Source organism: Pyxicephalus adspersus, chromosome 5, assembly GCF_032062135.1.
Source record: "Pyxicephalus adspersus chromosome 5, UCB_Pads_2.0, whole genome shotgun sequence".
Taxonomy (NCBI): Eukaryota; Metazoa; Chordata; class Amphibia; order Anura; family Pyxicephalidae; genus Pyxicephalus; species Pyxicephalus adspersus.
This window is the reverse complement of record NC_092862.1, coordinates 13,553,091-13,572,619: the sequence shown is the minus strand read 5'-3', so window position 1 is coordinate 13,572,619 and position 19,529 is coordinate 13,553,091. Positions and strand designations below refer to the sequence as shown.

Below are 19,529 nucleotides of genomic sequence, written 5' to 3'. Positions count from 1 at the left end.
CCGATCTTCCTTAATGAACTTATGGGACAATTTCAGATCACATAAACCAGCCTGCAAGGTTTGAGATTGCAGGTTTCAAGCATACTGGAAGCTGAGGTGTAAATAAATATTTTTACTACTGTATTGTTTTTTCATTGCTATATTTCTTCTACAATAGGAGCTTCAACCTGACTGCTTGAAAGAATGTACAAAGGGCATGCGCTAAGGCAGGGGTTTCAAACTCTGGCCCGCAGGCCAAATCTGGCCCACAATGTCCTTTTTTTTTGACAGGTGTCTTAAAATAGTGTTTTACCATTAACTTCCCATTAAAATCTTTTTTCAAAATAGTTTACTTAAGTCTCATTCCCACAGGTTCTCCTGGAAGTAATTTTGATGATCATACCATGTCCAGGGGCTATTTAATTAACTCATTAAGTAAATCCATTAAATGGAAAAAAAATTGGCCAATTTTTGTGAAAATGTCCTAACTTGGAGAGGCCACTCCTACCAGTTATCACAAATAAAATGTAAAAGGAGGAAGACTGGAGATCCTGGATAATTGGAAGTATTATTCTGTTTGATATCATACGCTATCAGTTGATCAGCTAGGGGTGATGGTGGTGGGGTGCCGACAGCAATTACTAATCCTAAAGCCCAATTTTGGAAGTAAAGCCCAATTTTTAAAGTGAAGTTCATTTGGTTCTAATTGGTTGCTACTTTATTTTGCATGTGGCTTCTGCATCAGTAAAAAGTGACCTAAACTTAAAAAAAGTCTCCAGGAGGTAGAGCTTATTGAGAAAAGGAAGTTACCATCCAATGGCCCATGGGGATCAATGTCATCATGGAAGTCCACCATGGAGCCATTAATAAAGATAAGGCCTTCTTCTGATGCGGTGGTGGCGACAGGTCCAGGATCAATAGGCCTGATTTATTAAAGCTCTCCAAGGCTGGAAATGATACACTTTCATCAGTGAAGCTGGGTGATTCTGCAAACCTGCAATGGATCTGGTCCACGATAGAAAACATTTGCTAGCAAATAGCAAATGATTTTAAGAAATCTATTCCAGGTTTGCTGGATCACCCAGCTTTACTGATGAAAGTGTATCTTCTCCAGCCTTGGAGAGCTTTAATAAATCAGGCCCCATGGTTTCATCGTCACGGCTTTTTCAACAGGCGCTGCATCACTGCAGGACACCTGCACACAGGTAAGTTTTTTTTGTGCATACTTGCTGATTATGGTAGAAACTCAACACACACCAACAAGTTTAGTTCCTCTTTAACTAATGTGTATATCAATTTTCCTAATTTTTATACCATGTCTATGACTAATTCACCAATGTGATAGCAGAGAGTTAAAAAGACTCCAATACAACCCAGAATCTACAGTCCAGGGCCAACTCCTAGTCAGGCAGGACCAAATATGAACCTATTAATCAATAAATGTTCCATTAGTAAAAATAATGCTTTTTTGTAAAATACCAATCATATGGTGAAAGTATGGAGATTAGGAGTCAGTGTTTTGTGAATGTTTAATATTATTATTATTATTATTAATAATAATATACAGGATTTATATAGCGCCAAAATATTACGCAGCACTGTACATTAAATAAGGGTTGCAAATCATTTTTATGGAAAAACTACATGTTTTTTAATATTTTTTTTATTTAGTTCCCACAGTACTTTCTGACCCTTCAGTAATTCTGGTCACAATCCTATGTTAATGACTTTGCAATAGACTTAAAACTTGGCAGACTGCTTTAAAAAGTATTTTAACGGCCATACTTTCACTTTGATTTACAGAAAAGCAACATTTTTATTTTTGTTTTTATTTTGTTTTTATTTTGTTTTTTTTACTTGTGGCATATTCCCATGCATCCCGTAACACCCTAGTTATTTTGGTGACAATATTATGTTCAGAGACTTTGCAGTTAACTTGTAAAGTCAGCAAGGTGGCAAAAATTAGCTTTTATTTCCCTAAAATGTCTACACTCATGAAAGTAGGGTTTAACTTAAAGGCAAAATTAACTTCACAAAAGTTGGCAGTCCACCCCTATTCTTGTGCTATTAAATTTTACTTAAATGTATGGGATGTTATTTATTTTTTTTTGGGGGGGTGTAAAACTGATATTTCCGTTTTTACCTCCCGCATTGAACATGTTGAAAAACCTAAGCCAACTCTAGTAGCGGATAGACCACAATGTGAGCCGCATTGTGTAATGTACAGTAATAGAGTCGTGTTTGTGGCCGCTATTTGACAAGATGTGAAAAGCGGTTTATAATGACAGCTGCGGCAAGAACTCGCCAACGGAGCGTCTAATCTCTACAATGCAGTGGCAGCTCTATACTCCACTGCCAATGGAATAATTCTCAGGACTGACCAAGCTGGGCGCCAGGCTGGGGTACATTTGTTCTCTGGAACCATTTTTTTCTGTTACTGAATTAAACTGCAGCCAAAATCCTTTTATTTTTTAAAATACATTTTGGATACAGTAAGGAGAGTTAGAATATCTAATGGGTGTTCATTGTTGTCTGTGTTCCAATTGGACAAGAGAAAGCTGAAATGTTGATTACTTTGCTGCTATTTTGCTAGAATATTATTTTTTTGGTAGTTGTTCTATTTGCTTGGTTAGCGCTACATTTATTTTTTAATTGAATTTTGAAATATTGGTAAAGATAAAATTACATATTTGGTGAGGTGTCACTAGCAATATCACAGCAATTGTGACCTTGCAACAAAATTATCCTTGCCAATAGATCTTTTTTTTTTGTTTCCAGTAAAAGGGTAACAATGCTATATGTTCTGCAGGAATATCATGGACCACGTGGACGGTGTAGTTAATATTATTAATAGTATTTATATAGCACTAACATATTATGCAGCGCTGTACATTAAATAGGGGTTGCAAATGACAGACAGATACAAACCATGACATAGGAGGAGGAGAGGATCCTGCCCAAAAGAGCTTACAATCTAGCAAACTGTTATAATCACTATTAAATACAATCTAAGAGTTGGGGGAAGTAGCACACAATAGGAAAGGGTGAGACAGAATATGACAGGTAGACTTGATGGATGACGGGTAGACTAGACGAGTAATTTGAAAAGATGGGTTTTAACTTCTCGAGATTTAAGCCCGAGTGTGACTTGGTGGAAAAAAACGAGGCCCCCGAGCCACACTCGGGGTAGCTAAAAAAATTAAAAATAAAGGCTTACCTGGTCCTATCGGTGTCCTCCAGTGTCCTGCCATCCTCTGGCCGCATCCTCTTCGTTGGTCTGTCCCTTGGCAAGTGCGGCCATCGCTAGGGGTGCGTCTGGAGTTTTAAATTATTTTGTATTGCATTCAATACAAAATACCTGTATTGAATGCAATACACTGCATTTATATGTCTTACACTTATATGTCTTTTGTGAAAACGTATTTTAAAGTAAAATATATTAGTATGATTATAATAAAGTTTAAAACACAAAATCACGTCAAAGTTTTTTAATAACATTTAATAATAATAATGTATTTAATTTAATATTTTGACATGATTTTGTGTTTCAAACTTTAATATACTCATGCTAATATATTATACAGTGAAATACATTTTCATGAAAAAAAATATACCGCTTTTAGACATAAGAAAGCCTTGAAGCCATAACTAAAGCTAGTTATGTGAACTTTAATTGTGAAATCAGTAAAATGTAGGTTTTTATTATATATCTTTTTGCATGCCTAAAAAGTCTATCTCTACACCTATCTACAATTCTTTATCAGAAATTGCGATGTGGCATTGATTGCTCTCTCTCTCCACACCATTATACAGCCGTTTCACCAATTTTGCTGATTTTCCTTACTGACACTTGTGTAACTTTCTTGCTGCAAATCACTTAAATGTATGTAACAGAAAGTTACATTTTATATCTAGTCGTTTTCCATGGGAAAATGAGACTCACGCCCAATGTGAGCCATACTCTGATACTAGGAAGTCAGGAAGTTTGTGTAATTTTGTGGGATTTCATCCGTTGCACCTAATAAGTCTACTCGCAGCTCAAATTCATTGTGTTAAGTAAAAAATCAGCACAACATATAATAGAGTTTGGCTTGAAGGAAGCTTTAGAATCATTCTGCTGAAGGTCTCTGTAGATTTGACAGATGCATCGCTAACCCGGAGCTCAAGGCGGTAATGAAGCCGTTCATGAATCCCACCACAGTCACCATAGGACAATCTATCTTACAATGGTATTTGTCTTGAACCGAACTTATATAAATTATTAGTGATGTTGTTCTGGGACTATTATATACAAAATGTATATTGTTAGGTAATATTTGGGTTTTGATTTTAGGAGACAGCTGCAGGGTCCCTTAGATTTCTAAACGTTTTATAATACAGGGGGGTGGACCATATACATAAAAAAATGAACCTTGAATTGACTACATTATAATGATAAACACAGCTGCAAAAGGGGGTGTCAGTTACATTTAATTGACCGAAAGAAAAGTTTGGCAGTTATGGAAAAAGTTTCAGTTAGCAGTTTAATAGGTGAGCAACAAGAGATAGCTGATGGAGTTCCAAAGAAGTCCAATAATTGGTGTCCGAATTGCAGGTGTTTGCTCATTAATACTAGAAAAAGTAATTTTTAATGTCAAGATGGACTGTCCCCTGAAATTAGTAGTCTACATCTGAAAGAACAGTTGTATGTAAGTCAATAGTGAATTTTCTCTATTTAACACCTGCCTCCTGGACTGAGACCAGAGGAATTTTATATCCAGCCAATAGGCCAACCCTTTGGCACCATAGAACTTTTCATATATTTGAATGAATACACTGCACTACACGTATCAGTTGACTAGTAGGACATGGGTCCCTGAGCCTTCCTTGAAATGTTAAGGTGTTGTGGAAAATATTTGGTCTTTTGGGCTGTCTCACACCCAAAATCTTCTTTGGGAAGCTCCCATCTGGTGCTTGGATGGACTTTTCTACCAGCAAGTCAACCAAAGAAGCTGGACATCTGGTTTAGGCTAGGTGGACCAATTTTACAAGCCTTGTCCTCTGTCAGGAGCTTTGTGCCCTGGTGGGATGTTTCAGGGTACAAGGCCCTCCTGAGAGATAAAACATACGATACACCCCATGCACTTTTTTTGTGGGTTCACTTTTGTGCACTCACTTTTTTTTCATCTGGAGTTTAGTTTTTTAACTTTGCACATGCACCATGGAATTAAAAAATCGTTTGTAAGTCAAAGCTTGCAGATATGGCCAAACAAAGGTCTTTGGTCTAGAATTTAGCTTGCCAGCAGCTGTATCTTTTGAAGAAACCAAAAAGCTCCTTCACTACCAGTAGGTGTAGGGGAGCCCATGAGAGGTGAGTATTTGATTCTAGTAAGGGGATTTAAGCAAAGCCTGTTGTATTTTCCCTTTGTAGGTTAGAGTGAACCTGAAATCTACACACATACGAGTGCATATAAAAAAAAACAACAAAATCATGATTTTCTTTTCAGTACAACTGTTGTTGCTACTAGAATTTGTTTTTTGAAAATGAACACACTGATATGAGTTTGAATCAGAAGGAGCAGAGGGATTATCTCTTCAGTATCCTTTTCAAAGAGGATGGCATTCACAAAGAATCAATAACAATAAAGAATATTAGCAAATGAAAATCAGTAGGAATATTTCCATTAGGCCAAATCATAAAAAACCACTGCAAATACTATACATAGCCTTTATTACAGTGATTTGCAACCAGGGTTCCTCCAGAGGTTGCTAGGGATTCCTTGAGCAAGGAGCAGTTTGAGACTATCAGGTAAATTTAACTGACTCCAATGATCTTTTTGGCTACCTGTAAAGGTGACATTCTTCCCAATGTAAGAGACATTCTTCCTACTGACCACCACCCTAATGTACTGTGAGCTATGGATATAGTAATTATCTTAGATAGGGGATAGGAGCAAGACAGAAGGCTTTTCAGTGGCACTTAAAGAATACTTTCAAGGTGTATACAATTTTGATTAAACTTTATTTGATTCCAATAATTATTTGATTGAAATTGTGTACAAAAGGTTAAAAGTATATATAGTTGCACATACAGCAGAATATATTTTCATAAGTCTGAATAGTGTTTGGATAATATATTCACGTGTCTCCCTTCCCAACCCGTTTTGCCCCCATATTGGGCTTCCTCAGAGGATATGGAGGATATTACAACACAAATGCAGACTTGACTTATAATAACTTACAAAGCAGTGCAAATCTGGATGTTCTCATATACACTTTAAAATCTTGATCCATGAATTATTATGTTGGTGTGTGCTTGTATTTGTTCCCAAGTAAAAAGGTGAGTATTGTAATGAAGGTGTTTTAGGGCACAATATAAAAAACAAGAAACTGGCAAAATACCATGTTTATATGATGCTAAGGATGTTTCAGAACCAATAGATGTAATGGAGGGATTGTAAACCAGTCGATAGTACAGGTATCCAGTAGGATGTCTGGGAACACAGACAAGCTCCTTCATTAGATTGTCCGTTATGATTACTCCCGTTTTTTCGATATAGTAAATATAGCAGGGGATTCCTGAAGACCTGAAAGTTATTTCATGGGTTCCACCATGATAAAAAGGTCAAGAAATACTGATTTAGTATAAAAGCTCTATTTTTTTTGATTAACAATGCAATATCTGTACTATGTGTGTATTAAACTATGCAAATGTGCAAGTGCAACATCCTTCTCACATTTTATTATGTTAATATTTTTAAATACAGCAGGCTTTCGACTATCCAGCTCCTGACTATCCGTCCTCTGTACTATCCAGCCTAGTTAAAAAAAAAATTCCCTGTAATAAAATGCGGGGGCATTGTGGTCGGGCATCTGCTGCGGTCTTCCTGCATGGCGCAACTTGAGATTTCACTTCTCCGGTTGTGTGTTGGATGTCAGTGGGTGTGGCGTGCGGAGTGCTGGCCTGATAGAACTCCGGCTATACGGCTATTTTGTTCTCCGGCCTGTCTTTCTGCCAAATTAGGCCGGATAGTCCAGAGTCTACTGTACTTTATAAAACAGCCTCTCTGTAAATTATCAGAGTGTTTCTCACTTCTGTAAACTTCTGCAGCTAATATTAATTGATCTTTCTAACTTCAGTAATACTAATTGGATGGATTGAGTCGGGATTGTCCGCCATGTTTGCTGTTTGCACAACCCTATTAAGGCTATGTTCACACTGGCCATGAGGTTGTAGTGCCATTAATGCTTTCTCATAGGTTAGCTTTGGTTCTTTTAAATGTGCAGACGCTGGTTCTTTAAGAACTTTGGTTTGGTTAGGTTAGCTTTGGTTCTTTTAAATGTGCAGACGTTGGTTCTTTAAGAACCAATGCTTTGGTGTGAGTGGTTGGGAGCTGCATGGGAATCTAACATTTTCAAACAGTGGGTATGAATCTGATTTTTATTTTATTGATTTATGTTTCTTCATTAGAAAGTTCTTTCCACAATTTCTGTCCCAGTGGTACAAGACAAGAAATAGAAGGGTACCAGTAACACCAGGATAGGAATACACAGAGGGAACTAAATATCTGACATTCTGTTATATTCAAATAATATTTTTTTAGGGCTTTAACTGCTACCTGTAGCATTTTTTCCTTTTTTGTTCACATATGTTCATACATGCATTTTAGGCCTGAAAATGATCTAAAACCCACAACACATTATACAATTTGCAAAAGTATGAATGCTATTTGTGAAACTGCTTTTCCAATCTGTATTTTATTACAAAAATTAACACAAATTTACTTAACTGCACACAAATCAATTCTTTTTTTTTGAAAAAAAAATGTAAAAGATGAGACTGCTAATTGATACCAAATGTCTTAAAACTGTGAGTGCCCAGAGAATGGAGAAATACTACAATGCTCATAACTGTCCATATGTGATGACTTCAACAACATTTACAGCTGATCAGTTTAGTCTAGTATTTCTCAAACAGTGTTACTCCAGAGGTTGCTGGGGGTTCCTTGAGCAATGAGCAATTTGTGACTCTCAAGGGTGTCTTTCGATCCTGAGGACCTGTAATTCAAGGGGCTCTCATGCTAAAAAGGTTGAGAAACAGTTGTTTATATGTTACCTTAAAAATGGCCTTGGCATGGAGATATCCAACATTTGAAACATTCCTACATATGTGTGTTTGCATTTCCAAGGAGCTGAAAAGGTCCCTATGTAAAAGGGGTGACAGATTTGCTTAAAAAAACAAATTTTTAGGGTGTTTTAGCCCCCCAATGTCTCCTCACCCAACACTTTAGCAGAAAAACTTTGCTTGATCTACTCCTTTCCCCAGCCAGAGGGTCAGACATTACTTCTGATCTCTGCTCATGAGCGAAAGTTATGTCCTTCCCACCTGGTCAATCAAGATGGCTGAAGACCTGGAACTACAGCGCTGTGCTATATGTTGGTGTTATATACCATCATGTTTATTAATAATAAAAATAATAATAATAATAATAATAATAATATTAATAACCCAGAAGATGACCGGTTGAAGATGGTGGTGGCCACGATCGACAGGTGAATGTAAAAAGAATATTGCAGTCAGGCCGGTAAGTTTGTTTTTTTGAAGAAAGGACATCTCCTCTCCCTTCTGCAAAAATAGGACTTGCCTGGTTGTAATTTTTGCTTTTTTCACTTTACAGTCAGCTACATCATATCTATATCAAAGCCAGGAGGCAGCTAATCAATTAGATCCTGGCCCAGTCCTAGCAGAACTTACCATCGGGTGTAGACGAGCTTGGTAGGGAAGAAGTTAAGTATTCCTCCCTATATGAAATGTGCTGTCTTACAGATGACACCCAGAGCGCTATTTTCCCACACTCACGCTAGGTGCAGAAGCCGTATTTTACATCCGTCTGCATTGTGCATGTGGCACTTTAAGCTCCGAACAGACATATGTAATGCACATTTCATGCTCCAGGAAAATAAACATGCTTTAACATTAAATATACAAAAAATAAAAACAGGGCTCCAGAAACAGTTCTGCTTGGCCTTGATTATAAAGCACAACACAGTTTTGTGAAAATAAATAAAAAGGAGAATGGAGACCACCCGGATGAATAAAGGATGCAAAGAAATACACATGGTGGTATATCACTGACACTAATCACTTTCTATGGGTTTTAGACATAGATGAGAATACAATAATCCTGATAAACACACACATATAATTATATATGTAATATATTATATATTTACCCAGTGTCAATTACATAATATGCTGTGCTCCCAGAATAAAAGTGTAGCACAGTGATTTATTATTATTATTAAACAGGATTTATATAGCTCCAACATATTACACAGCACTGTACATTAAATAGGGGTTGCAAATGACGAACAAATACAGAAAGTGACACAGGAGGAGGAGAGGACCCTGCCCCAAAGAGCTTACAATCTTAGAGGTGGGGGAGATAACACATTATGATGATAATTGACTGAATTAAATGAATATTCACATCATTTTTTGAGTAAAGATTTTTAACTCCTAAATGTTTCTACACTAACCCTTGTGTATAATACATTTTAACTGGAGTTAACATAAATTCAAACCAGCTCAGGGTCCACAAAACAATGACATTACTTCTTCCATTGCTTAAAGTTCTGCCAGTGGTTGAATTCCATTGTTGTGCTACAATGTTGGACTAAGTTATTAAGTTATCAATAAAATTGTAGTATTTGTAATACTTCTATAATCAGGTGCCTTCTAAAGAGCCTTCTTGTTCTTCCTCTCTTCAGACTATCCCTTTTCTTGTTTGTTGATTAGAATTAAGGCTTGACACCAGTCTGAATCCTTCTTAGAGATTATTTAGGTTTAAACTTCCCTAATGCATCATTATCCACATGTTCACTCTACAATGTTGGACTTCACCAGAAAGTGGCAATGAGAAAGCTGATGTAACAGTATTATGTGCCCCAGTGACCCAACAAGCTCCCTGCTGGTCAACAAGGCCACCCATCAAATATGGAAGGAAGCAGAACCAACCAACGTTACCTTTTATTGAAAAGGCTGGGATATATCAAGTCAACTTGCCTATGCACAAAATAACAGGTTGGTGTGCACAAAAATGGTGGCATGCGCTAAAGAATGTACATTTATATATTTAGTATATACAGTTATGGATATGCATGCTTTTACAATTTTTTGTAGTATAAATTGGCCAAGTCAGATTTATGTTAAGGCTGTATACACATGGTATTTGTTTGACCTTAGCTGGTATATTATGATCTAAACAGGATCCGGTTCAGCAAGCATTTGAACATCTTTGAACAAACCTCAGGCTGTTACTCACCAAGTAACAAACCAAGGGCTTAATACTCAGTGTTAGGCATTGCTTTTTTTGGGGGAGGGTCGGGTGTTCTCGATAGAGTTGGGATGGTTAAGAGTTGTGTTTTAAAGGATGCAAGATTCTTTCTTTTTTCTAGTTCCATTTTTATAATATATATATTTTAATGTTTAGTCCTTGGTTTAACTCTTCAGCATGTAGAAAACTTTGAAGACAAGTTTGTGGATGGACTGACTCAATTGGTGTACCAACCCATATATATTATTTTTATTGTGGTCTTTGTCCCTGCTGGGATAAAATGCCGTTTTATGTGTACTGATGATGAGCATTGATTGAAAATTGAAAATTGAAAATTTTACAGTTATTACTGTATGTGCCATTGGGAACCATTATTCTTGGGACAAATGTCAGAGAAAATCTGTTATGCTTAATTCTTGTAACAGGAGGAAAAGAAAATTCTTAGCACTGGGATGCAGAAAGCAGGAAGGAAAACTAACTTGAGTTCAACCTTTCCTTACTCTATCCAAAACGATAAAAAGGACAGAGCAACAGAAAAAACTACATGACATGAAAGTGAGAAATATTCCATGAGAAAGCGTTAGGATCAATGTAGAAACAGTAGGCCTTACCTGATTAGATCATTATGTGGCAGGGACGATTCTCAGGGGTAGGCTCCATAGGGACTGGGAGTTGGGGGAAGAATGTTTTCTTACCCTCCTTCATTTGCTGTTTATCAGGTTTGGATTGTGATGTAATTTTCATGGCAACTTGGTAGGTTAAGGGTCTTTAAAGGTATATGAAACAAGGAGATGGTTCCATAGGTGCATATCTGATGGTATGGTGCTTCCCTATTGGTGTCAGTTGTTCGGAATTGATCTAATAAGTCAAATATGGAACAAAATATGGAACTAACCTCAAGCCATTGGGGTTTGACTGGGGACATGGTTGAATTTTAATCAGGCCGGTTTTGGCTAGCGGACACTAAGGATCTTTTTTAAAAAAACGCCATTTTATTATTTATAGGTATTCCAGTATTTGGTTATTCCAGTAATTTATTCTGTGGGTAGAGGCTGCTGTGGCTGCTTGAGTCCATATTGCTCAGTATGAATTTCTGTAAGGTGGTGGAAGTTAAGGAATCAATCAGTCAAGCTTTGGCTACAGATGTAAAGAATTGCATAACAATTACCATCAGAATATTAGTGCTTGTTGGTGCATTTTGTTACATTGAGTTGAAATAATAGATCAGGTATATGGCTGCACATAACTTATATTTATAACTGGGAACATTTACAGTATATATAAAAGTTTCAGAGGCCAGACAAGGTAAATAATTAAATCCAAATATGTCTTAGATATAGTAGTGATATGATGAAAGTTCTGGGTCAGGTTAGTCTTGGATAAATACAGCGTGCTCCGTTGTATTCCCAACAAAAAGTGACACTAGAACTATGACATTCAGCCAATTTCGCAAGCCAACTGAGATGATAAGACAGATACAGGATCCAAAGCTTTTTTCACCAACCAATGCAGGCATCAGGATAAAAAAATACACTCTAATCCCTATTTATTAAACATCCTTATGTCCCATGTACTGATTGCAAATATTATATGCAAATAAACATTTGTACATTAGCCTGTTCATTTATTTCAAACATTCCTCTATGCAGGAACCAGAGCTTTATGCCAGACCGATTGTACTGCATTGCATAGCGTCTTTGCTTCTTTCAGATTTTTATTTCAAATTTTGAGATGCCAACAACCCGAGAATACCGGGGAAATCATCCAGTAGGATATATGTTTTCTTGACACCTACAGAAAAAGAGATTTCCCAACATAGATATGATGTTTATTAAAAGCCGTGATATTTGCATTTGAGGAAAATCTTACCTTAATTTTCTGTCCAGTTACTACTTCGTTTATCAAGTACAGTAGTAATTGGACCGAAAATTAACGCAACTCTCTGTTTACGCAGTGCTTTACAAAGTTCATAGTCATGTCAATAACTGTCCATCGAAGGTGCTCACAGTTGAATGTCCCCACTACAGTCTTATGTCATTATTAAAGTATAAGGTCCATTTTAGGGGAAGCCAATTAATCTAACAGCATGTTTATGTAATGTGGGATGAAACTCCATGCAGATAATGCCCTGACCATGATTCGCACCTGGGACCTAGCACTGCAAAGGCCGGAGTGCTTACCTCCAAGCCACTGTGTCACCCACCGCATGGCTCATAGCCCTTTTAGCAGTTCAAGGTATCACTGCCACACTCAAACACAACACAGAAGTCATCAAATGCGATGACTGACTTTAAAAAACACTCCTTCGTGCATTAGCAGCTGAAAAGTGGCATCTGAGAGTGGCTAAACATCCAGTTTAAGTCTAAAGATTCATCATGGGGATTTTCCTGAGGGCCTGATTGTAGTGTTCGTGTTGCTCAGCAGAAGATTGGATTGGCCCCTTTCACACTTGGAGAGGAAAAATGAATGGTTAGCTCCCTAACAAATTGTTGCTATGTGCCCAAACCGCTGAACAGCTCAACGCATTTGCACAAGTTGTCCTTGGGTTTGTGATATCAGTGTGATTCTTCTTCTAGAAAAGGAAGTGTGGGGCCAAAAGTCATATGTTCAACACCGGAACCCTGCCGCAACCTCACCGCAAAATAGTTACAGCATAGTTAAGCACAGTTAAGCCTGCTGTACAACACTGCGGTCAACCGCCAGTCTAAAATGGCCCTGACAGGTTTACTTTAAAATAAGAGGACACGGGATAAGATAAATGTTATATCACCGGAGAGGATGTGCACGGAGGAGACCTCAGTCTAACAGTAAAAGACAAATTCCTAGAACACTTGGACACATCCTTACTGCTATGTTAATGTTTGTGTTTCTTTCATGTGCTCGGCGTATCCCATAATGTTCAAAGCTCTTTGCTCTATGGAGAGATTATATAGATGTCTTACCATTATTTTACAATTTGTTTCAGAGTGATGGATTCATGGAGAAATTGTCCTTGATGTAAGTACCTGATTTTTTAAGGGTTATGTAAAGTTTACAACAGAAAAGGCAAAGGGAACCTAAGCAATAGGAAACATCCCCATGTGGGTGGCCAATTCTTTTGGGAAACATGGTCATTATTCTAAGTTCTTCTTCTCTGAGTTTATGTATAGTCTGCATTTTATAGAATCCGTGCAGTCAGGTTTAACAGGCTTCTTCTAGTGATTCTGGGTAGGATTGCTTCTTCTTTGTGTATTGTTGTGTGCTGTACTGTGTGCTGTGCTGAAATCAGAAAGTGGGCAGAGCTGGGACCAAAGAAAATTCTTCATGAGATAGAAACTTAGAAAAGAGAATAGCATTGCTCGAACAAGCATCTGTCTGGGAATACAGCGGCTTGTTCAGCAAACCCAATCTGAACTTTACCCTTCCAACCAAACTGCAATTGGGAGCTACTAAAGCAGAACTAAACCCTTTGTACCCTCACATGACCCTGTTTCATTGTGAGTGGGACCATCTCCTTCCTTGTATCAATCTTTTACCATCTTAATTGGCTGGGATGACATAACTACCGTGTATGCGTGCCTGGGTTCATTCAGTTCTGGCAGCCACAAACTGGGATGCGATGAGTATCATGGCTTCCTATGCTGCAGCTTCTAATGGCTACTAGGAGAAACTAACTAACTGTGCAGTAAAATCAGAGTAAACAATTTCACTAAAGGAAGGAAGCCTGTACATTGTGCAAGACAGAAAGTAAGGATGGAGTACAGCTTGAGGACCTATTACCAAAAGGTTTACTTGATGATAAAGGGCAGAACCATTTTATTTAAAGTCAAAATTATCTTTTTTCCCTCTAAATCATTATTTTTTTTAAAAAGGGGAAAAGCCCCTCCCCTTATATCTATATTGCTGCGTCGGTAAAGACTAAATGGGAAGCTAATAGCCTCCTGGGATCCATACCTCACGTATCCCAGGAGCAGGGGTGTAGTGGGGTGGGCACAGGTGGGAACGCCATGCCCTTACTTTATACAGGAATGGGCATGCGTGCCCACTCCTATTTTGCACAGTTACTTGGTGATCCATGATTCTGGCTGGTCTGCCCCACAGCAGGGTCTGGAGAAAGAGCCCTCTGAGGGGGGGCCCACCCACCAGGGCCACAGGCCATGTCTCCCGTAGATTGCAGGCTCAGGGCAGTGGGCGGGTTGTCTCTCTGAACACAACCCACCCATCTCTCTCCGACTCAGGCTCAGACCTGCGATGGGAGAGTGGGCAGGTTCTGGTATCATGACATCACTCTGGGGGAAGTTTCTTCCCCTTTGAGTGATACATAGAGAGGGGTGTAGTGGGCGGGCACGTACTGTGCCCCCTTTTCTTTTTTTCTGACTACACCTCTGCCCAGGAGGCTTTAGACTGCTCCTTCTACACATACCCAATCTTTTCAAATTGAAAACAATGTTACCGAATTTTGCGCCTGTGCAGTGCGAGATCAGGGGACGTATGATGCATCATTTGCATGCAAATCTGAAATCCAATAAATTAAAAAAAACCTTATAATTATTTTTATTGTAATACTCTGCTACCCAACTGCTCAGGATTCTTTGTGCCAATCTTGTTTACTAATCCTCTACTAAAACACAAACAATTGGTATTTCCCAAATTTGGGGGTTTTATCTGCAGGAAAAAGAAAGAGACCCTGTATCTTTGGGTGAGCACATTGGTGATCTGTTTCTGAATGCTCTATTCCAAACTTTAAAAGCTTTCAAAACTCCAAGGACTGTGCTGTTGCCAGAACAATCGCCCTCCAATAAGCCTTGTAATCCACGTCAGGCTTTAAAAAGGGCAAGCTGAACCTCTCACAGTATTGGTGACCCTCCAGTTTTGGAGAGAAGAACCTATTGTGCCACTTCCGAGAACTCTGAAATTTTTGACAGTTCCAAAAAAGTCAGCACTTACACTTCCACCTCATTAAGACCTGGCTTGTTACATAAACAGTCGACTTTGGGAACGAAACCAGTGAAATGTAATTATTATTCCTTAACTTGTAAAAAGATTGTATTTTAGATAGTTCTGTGTAAGGCAATATAGTGGATTTTAATATATATTGTTTTTTTTTTATAATGGCTGGATTTAAAAAATAAATATAAATTAAAAAAAATGATCTTTTCAATACAGAATTTTGTTATAATACTCCATATTTTTCCTATTGAAGAATCAATTTCAGAAGCATGATTACTTTTTAGTTGTGATGGAAGCCTATTGTTACAGAAATCTTTGAGGTCTACAAAGCAGTGAATTTGACATTTAGGGTCCATTCACACTTTAGCAATGGTGTGCTTTACTAAACGCCCATGCAGTGCCGTTTGCATTACACCAACGTTTCTTGACCTTTTTAACATGGGTGAATCCTTGAAATAACTTTCAAGTCTTCAATGAATCCCTTCTATAATGTATATATCCACAACCCACAGTATATTAGCATGGGAGTCAGTAGGAAGAATTCCTCTTACATTGCTGGCCAGTGGGAAGAATGTCACCCTTATAGATGACCTGCGTGTTACTTACCCTGTCCTACAATATATGACAGAATGGAGGATGTCCCTAGCTACAATGATTTGGTAAGTTGACAGAAGACAGAGAGTGATAGCAGAGTTTTTTTTAGGTGGCAAATATATTGTATGATTATTTTGAAGTGATACATAATAGAAAAATAATAAATCTTTATATAGTAAATTAGTTTCAATAAGAAGTCCATACCCCACTGTGGGGTTCTAGACAGCTTACTAGACACAGACTTACCCGACACATTTCGCCTTATTGGCTTCTTCAGGGGAGAGTGAGACACAGGATAAAGAGGCCAATAAGACAAAATGCGCTGGGATAATCAGGACCATAGATTTTACCATACTGTATATTTTCAACAACTTTTAAGATAATCCACCTCTTTGAACTTTATCACAGGAAAATCTGTGTCTAGTAAGCCACCCAAAAAACCCTGTCATTCTCTGTCTTTTTAATTTCTTAAAAATACTCCCTGTCCTAGTACTGATGAGGAACAGGAAGTGTGTTAAGACTACAGAACCCCTCACATAAGCATCACTAAATTGGGTAAAGGTTTTCTATAATCCACAAAAGTGCCCCAGGAACAAAGATAACCTATACCAATGCAGCACTGGCGGATAGCATGAGATTATCAGAACATATTTCTGGCACAATTACATTTTTATTCACTAAACTCTTGTTGCTGTGGATGAGCTTTTCCCATAGTTTGCACACACCTATATTTCACAGGAAAGGTCCAGGAAGCTGCCATCCTTGCCGACTCTTCCAGGTCCACCCTGATAATATTTGGACATTGGGCAGCCACTAATGGTGTAACTCTTGCACATGCACCGGTTGCATTGCCACTGGCATCTAAATCTTTTCTCAGCAGTGCGACACATTGAGCAAAGTTCTACAATGTATGCTGCAAGCCCCGTGTAGTGTAAGCAAAAAAGACCCCTAAAAGCCATCAAGAGCAGGGAAAATGTTTTGTTTGTTTTGGCAATTGAGACTTTGCTGTCCCCTCTACTTCCTGGTAACTTTTTTTTTTTCAGTTAGGTTCCACTTTAAATGAAGACAATGGTCTCCTTTTTCTTTGCTCATTTAAAAGAAATAAAAATCCAGTATCTGAGTTCGGTCGCTGTTGGCTTCCATCCAGTAATGAGGATACAGAGCAGGAAACGCCACAAATGTCAAAGACAACTTATTGTTCCTGATGTCATCTGGAGAAACAATTTGCTTTACATCAATTGATATTTAGATCGTATCCAACTGAGTGTATCCCCAGTGTGCACAGTAGACTCGGAAAATGACATATAAATACGACCCCGGACCTCTACAGGGTGTCACAGGCTGCGCAAGGCGGAGGTATTATTAATGAATAAAAGGTGAATTGTCTCATATTAAACACACTATGGCTGCTTTGTTCTAATATCCTCATCACCATTGGTGCATCACAAAAGTGCCAGTGACTGCAAGAATTTCTTTGTTTTCTTTTCATTTTTGTATTGATTTATCGATCTTTTTTGATTAAAATAAAACTTCCCTTTCTATGTGAATATTATGTCTGGATAGATAAGCAAATATCAGAAAAGTGAATTATCTCCTTGCATGGGGTTTTTCATTTAGCCTAGTAAACGGAGCTCTGCTACCATTCAACCATGCTCATAGGAAAATACTTTTTTTTTTTTAGATTTTCTTTCATTTGATTGGAAACTATTACCACATTCAAATTCCCATGAGTGATAATTCACATTGGTAAGTGGACAGTCTAAATCTATCTAGTAAATCATTTACTTTAGTGGTATAGTTGGCTGACTCTTCAGAAGCTGTATTTACATGTATTTACGAAGCTGTATTTACTATTATTATCATTACATTGTATTTATGTAGCACAACATATTACTCAGCGCTTTACAAAGTCCATAGTCATGTCACTAACTGTCCCTCAAAGAAGCTCACAATCTAATTTCCCTACCAGTCATACCAGTATGTACATTACCACAGTTTAAAGTCAATTTGGAGGGAAGCCAATTAACCTCACTGCATTGTTTTGGGATTTGGGAGGAAACCAGAGTACCTCCATGCAGATAGTGACCTGGCCAAGATTTGATACTTGGACCTAGCACTGCAAATGCCAGAGGGCTAATTACTGAACCACCGTACTGATACATTTTACTGATTTAAAAAAAAAAATCCTAATACAAAATGCCGAGATAAAAAAAAAAACTTTACATGGTATACAAAGACCTGGAATAATGGAAAAGGTTCTGAGATGGGCACAGAGCATTGTCGCAGGTAAGTACCTGAAAAAGCACCTTTATTGCAGGTATTATTTTAACAAAAGCACTGGATTTCAAATCACTAAAAATGACATGCATGTAAAAGTTCTTATGAGACTTTAGAGCAGAGGTCAGCAAACTCCAGCCTTTAGGCCAGATACGACCTAGCCAGTATTCCATTGAAATGTTGCGCTATCGCAAGTTCCCGCAATATCATCAATATCATTAAGTTCCTGCACAGTAACCCCAATTACTATGCCTAAAGAGCAGAAGCAATGTACAGCTACCAGTCTCCAGAAAGTTGACCTCGAAAGTTGTGTCTTCAGCTTCGAATGGACTGACGAATTATTCTTCGTTCAATGCAGCAACAAAGCCCTGTGCGAGCAGCTGTAGCTCCAAGATCAAGGTTTTGTAAGAACAAACTGCGCTCTCAGCTCACTGACAATCACCTTAATGACATTCTGTTGCTGAACTCCTCAACATTAGAACCAGATATTGTATCTGTCTCTAGGAACGTGCAACATCATGTTTCCCATTGATCGTACTGTATTTGTAAATAAAAAAATTTCCTTGGACACCTTGTTTCTTCTGGCCTAGTGTGTCTTCTTGATCTCCTGAAATGGCCTAGTAGTCCAGAAAGTTTGCCGACCCCTGCTTTAGAGACTTATGTTTTCAGATACTTTAAATGACAAGATATATGTATTATCATATCAATTGTCTGACTAAACATGTTCTTCTTGTTTTTACAGCCCCAGCTGGATGTGTATATCACAGAGGCGACTTCTGAGAACACACCAAGACTTCGCTCTTCCTGCCCATCTGTCATTTAGTGCCGTTCTTTACAAGTAAAGCTGATGGATCTCTTTGTAACTTAACACACATTTCATCCTCGTTGTGCTGAGACATGGGGGCCTATTAATAAAGAAGCAATGGTCAGATGACAGATTGCTGCTTCTTTGTTCACTTGTTATGTCAATCACTACATTTAAAATCACCAATCACAATTAGAAACTTACTATCATATCATTAGTAACCAATCAGAAACGATTGCCATTTTTTCTAGCTTTGTAAACTAGCATTGCTCTTGTCTGTGGGACCATCAAGTCTATTGTACAACACTACGTGCTTGATTTATCAAAGCTCTCCAGGACTGGAGAAGATAAACTATCATGGGAGGAACTGGGTGGATCCTGCATACTTGGAATAGATGTCTAAAAAATAAAATGAAATTAATTGGCAACCCTGAACCAGATCCATTCCAAGTTTGCTTGAACACTTGGGTTCACCCATGTCTTTCTTCTCCAGTCTTGGAAAGCCTTGATAAATCAAACCTATAAGAATTATTGTGATTATTTATAAGCCAGTGGTATAGATGGATGCTTAACCAATGGAACTTTATTAATGCATACAATACAAAGAAATTTACTACAGGAATCTCATC

The 19,529-nt window shown here is 38.0% G+C and overlaps 1 long non-coding RNA gene across 1 annotated transcript in view; it reads left to right on the top strand.

Annotated features, from left to right (window-relative positions):
- The window catches only part of LOC140330525 (uncharacterized), a 104,094-nt gene extending 84,790 nt beyond the window's left edge, over positions 1 to 19,304 (top strand). Inside the window, exon 3 of the long non-coding RNA XR_011920755.1 lies at positions 18,838 to 19,304. This is a non-coding gene — a long non-coding RNA (uncharacterized lncRNA). The remainder of the gene's footprint in view (positions 1 to 18,837) is intronic.
- Positions 19,305 to 19,529: the final 225 nt, after the last annotated feature.